Genomic DNA, 4,810 nt, shown 5'->3' with positions numbered 1-4,810 from the left:
ACGTCCCAACACAAGCTGACGTGCAATAGCTGCTCCTACCAGACAAGCGAAACCCCGTTGTAGGTACCTCATTTGATTTTAAATGAATATTCAATGAGATGCAAGGGAATAAACCCTTCCAAGTAATACAATGTTTTAGTCTGCAAGTTAATGAAATATAATAACAAGGCCCTAATGTTTAACTTTGTCAAATAACTTATGGCCATCAGTCATGAAGATGTCAACGTTAGTTTTTTGGGTGTTGGGGTAGTTGTTCTTAGGTAATCAGCCAACCCTAACGTGATGTAGAAGCAGCTACAACTTTATAATCAACCCTGGTAGGTTCTAGAACCTGAAAAAGTTAAGTCTAATTACCCTGTCCTTAACCATAATATGTCCCCTCAAAGAAAGAATAAAATGGTGTCATGCAACTCAAAAAAAGAATTTTTTGTGACCCACAAGTGGTGCTTTTCGGCTTATTCTTTCCACCAAGCATACAATACTTTTTTAACTTTCCAATGGATGAACTCCCAATCCTTTTAGGGCATGCCAAAAGGTACTTATGATGATGGTCCGTGGTATATGTGCAACCTCGATCAACACCCTGCACTAGGTGAGACTTAGCAACTCAACACAGACCACTTCGAACCCTACGCTCAACATGACCAAAACCAAAATGAATTGAAACCCAAGTTCAAGTCCAAAGTTCAATTGATATAAACTTTTTTTAACTTTTCAACGGATGGACCCCCAATCCTCTTAGGGCATATGATGGTCCGATCAACATCCTGCACTAGGTGAGGTAGACCCCAACATGACCATAACCAAAACCAAAATGAACTGAAACCCAAGTTCAAGTCCAAAGTTCAATTGAAATGCCCCAATGCACCTTACCTATAAATGCATATTTACACTATATAAAGCATGTGAAATTCCCTCAATTCTTTTGGGACTAAACATTTGAAAGGTTTAATAAAACTCACTAAAATAAATGTAAGAAAAAATAGACAAAACTAAGGTGCAGAGACAAAAACCCAACACTAAATACATGAAGAGTCAGATCCTAATCGGGTAAGAACAACCAAATTAACTCACAAAACCACCATCCTAAATCCGACTTATTTGCTCCCCTAAGTTGTAGGTCTCATGTGGAACACAACCAAGTTCATGGTCTCCAAGTAAAAGTGTTGAATTTAGTCTCTCATTGGGAACCTGAATTTGGGAGATGAGTGGAGATGGCTTCCCATCTCTCTATTTCAACCATGTTCTCACAAGAATGCTGTTAACAATTTACTACTATCACCCATCGCATCTTGACTCCCATCATCATCTCCACTCCAACACCAGCTCCCCAAACAGACTCTTATGAACTTCACACTAATTAAGGGGTTCATCAACTTGGTTGGAATTCATGTGATTCCTGAACGTGCAATAAAAGCTATGCTGGTGCCAAAGTAATACAGGTCCATCTATGGGTAATTGGAACTGCCCTTTGGGGCCCACACAAATTCCCCTGGCAGGCAGTGCACATAGCCAATAAGGTAGTGCATGTATCTCAAAGTAGTGGAATTCACTACCAGATAATGCATATTGAGAAAAGGTTTATGGGATTCGATTCTTATTAAATGTCTCCATGAAAGTCACCATGTAATATAATATGGGGTGCTATTTTTGTACTAACATTTCTAAATTAAAATCATCTAAAACACCAGAGGTATGACCCAGTAGTCGAGCCGAGGGCTTTGTTAAGTACCCAGCCCACCTTTCTTCTTAAGGGGTGTGCCCTAGTCCACAGGAAACCTGCCAATGAGATGAAGAATGCTGGGCCATAGTTACCAGGAAGCGAAATGAATATGAGAAGCGATGCATGAAGTGGAAGCGGAAAAGAAAGTATTAAAAAGTAGTACGAAGCATTAAACGAAAGCGTATGAGAAGCGAAAAAGAAAACGTGAAGAAAACAAACGGGAAATGAGTAACGAGTGAGACGCAAAGAAATAAATAATAACATGAAAAACACAAAAAAAATGAGGGAGAAATGACGGTTAGCAATTTGGGAAGCGAGGGGGAAGTGTGCTTCCTCTAAATGGGAAGCAAGTTTCTCTCATGCTTCCGCTTCCTACTTTGGAAGCGTGCTTCCCCTCTTAGGGAGGCGCTTCCGATAACCATAGGCTGGGCCCCTGCCTCAGGCTATGTGCGAGACACCTCGAGGAGGGGTGGACCCCAACCCCGTGACTAGCACAACTTCCACTGGGACTGAATATTTTGCCAAGTATTAGGCCTCAAGTACTAAATCTACTCTCAAAACACCATCTTTTTCTAAAAGTTAGATATTCAATGGATAAGAACTAAGGATGTGGAAGGAGAGGAATGAAGAAGACAAATCACCTTATTGGTCCACACAGGAAAGAAAGGAATCAAAATGCAATTTGTGGGGTCTTTTCTTATATATGAAAATGCCAAACTTGCATTAGGGTTCATGCTAATCTAAAGCTAGGCAGCTTTTTGGATTTTATCTGAAGCCAGAAAGAAGAGTGAATCTATCCAAGTAGGCCAAAAGGGGGCAAGTAACTCAGTTTATCATTTTCTAAATGATTTTCTGTTAGCTTTTACCTTGCTGGTACAGATACTTCTGTACCATTAGAGATGACAATGAATTAGATCCACACTACAAATAGAGTACCAATCAAGTGCTTTATCTTCTTTTCTGTTCTTTTTTTTTCTTTGATATGGAAGCTGGGAGATAGCCTGCATGAGATTAGAACCTGAGACGCCTCCGTTATAATAGTACAACTTTACCATCCAGCTATGAGATTGGATCCCCAATCAATTATGATAGAGAATTGCCAATTACCTTCCCTGTGGAAAAGTTGGTGAGTGGGAAATTGGCAATTCCTTCTGTTGTCTCAACTCCCACAATAATTAGATGCAAATGGAATAAAGAAGGGGGGCTACATGGGTCCAACACCCAACATGCATATTGCCATCTTTTGTCATATTCATAACAGTGACGAAATTAGGGCTTCCTAGTCTAATCTATAGGCATTAGTTGCTTTGTTTAACTATGAAAGCATATACATATTATATGCATATAACTGCAGTTTCAACTAGACATACTGTAAATGGGTTGACATGGTCTTAATCAAGTCTTTGGATTTGATCTCACTGAGGGTTACTTCTTCACTTGCCAACAACTCAAAACAGCATATGAGAAAAGAGGTAAACACAGTTTAGCACTAGGTTAATCGCAATTACAAATACAGTAATGTTAATCAAGACAGCTAGAGATAGGATTATATTAGAGCCCCTGGAGCGCCTACAAAAGCGATAGCGGAACCCGCATTTCCTGCATATCATGCGAAAAAATGACAAATAAAGGGCATCAGATTTTCATGATCCAACGGTCTACATTATGTGTGTAACCAAAGCTACGAGTGCACCATGCGTGGTGCATGTGATATATATCAGAGTTCAAACGCAAACATTTCATCCACAGGTACTCATGAGATGTGTATGATATGAAACTGCAGACAACATGAGGAAAGAAATGAAATTAGCTTCAACTATCTAATAAAAAGGTAACTAGAATACGCAGGAGCTATAGTAGTTTTCTAGATATGGTGTGCATAGTGATTCATTTATTAGTATGGCAAGAGTTGTTCATGGAAGACCATTTGGCTCCTCCATCCTTTTTTGGGTTGGTTAAGGACAATCTTGGTGCACCAAACAGGATTAGGAACTATATGGTCACGTCTAGATGTTTCTAGAACTAGTGAAAAGGAAGAGAAAAAAAAAGTTCCCAAGGACTCATGGGGGAATCATATGTACATGTAAAAGAAAACTTCTTAGTGAAATCTCTTTTTACTTGGCCTTGGAATCTCTCATTTGCAGTTTTTGACACTGTAGTCTTGGACTAGAGACAGAACACCTATGTACTTGAGACCTTTTTGGTTGATTGAGGAATCCACTACCAAGGAACACAAAAGGTTGCCTTTCACAATAGGTATGGCAGGCTGAGCCAGCACGACCAGGTCTTCGGGTGCGGTTTCTTTATCGGGTTATAAATCTAAAAAAACCAAGCCATTGGGAGGAATTGCAAGGTCCCGTTTGGACATCATGTTTGAAGCAGGCTCATGGATTCAGATGGGTTCACTTGCATATTTTATGACCAAGTTCAAGAATTTTGAAGATTCTGAACTGAGATGTTGGCAGCTAGATTAGCGTATTCAATTTTCTTAAGCTAGTGCCACTTTCTAATTTGACCATGTTCAAAGAGTCCTAAATTCTCACGAGCAAAGAAATATTGGAGTTCATGAACTTTGTCGTGTTCATAGTTACAAACATTGGCACCATTTGTAATTTCTTCCTCCAATTCACAAGCTGTGAAAATTCTAATAAAAAATCACAAGAATTTTTTTAGAAAAAGGTATCTTATTTTTAAATTATTATGGTAAAGTGGCGATATTATCTCAATGTTATCGTGTTTTTTTATTGGCAAACAGGGGTTAGGCAGACCCCAACCAGTTATACAAATATATGCAATTACAGGTATTCAAAACTTGGAACCAATCTAGATGTTTGTCCTTCCAAATTCTATCCTGTTGAGTACAGCGCAACCAAGCAAAGTTGCAGGATGCTAAATTATGATCTTTATCCACCGAGTGACATAGCGTTTTTAATATTGATATTTTCATTTGATTTTCATGTTTTCCATTATCTTCCTGTACATTGTTTTAGATTGTCAAGATTTTCCATTTTACAAAAAGAAAAAAATAAACCCGGGTAGGAAATTTTTCACATTATCAATCCCTTAAGATCCTGACTTTTGTGCTTT

The sequence above is a fragment of the Nuphar pumila genome, chromosome 3 (genome assembly GCF_984573655.1).
Source record: "Nuphar pumila chromosome 3, dmNupPumi1.hap1.1, whole genome shotgun sequence".
Taxonomy (NCBI): Eukaryota; Viridiplantae; Streptophyta; class Magnoliopsida; order Nymphaeales; family Nymphaeaceae; genus Nuphar; species Nuphar pumila.
Note: the sequence above shows the minus strand (reverse complement) of the source record.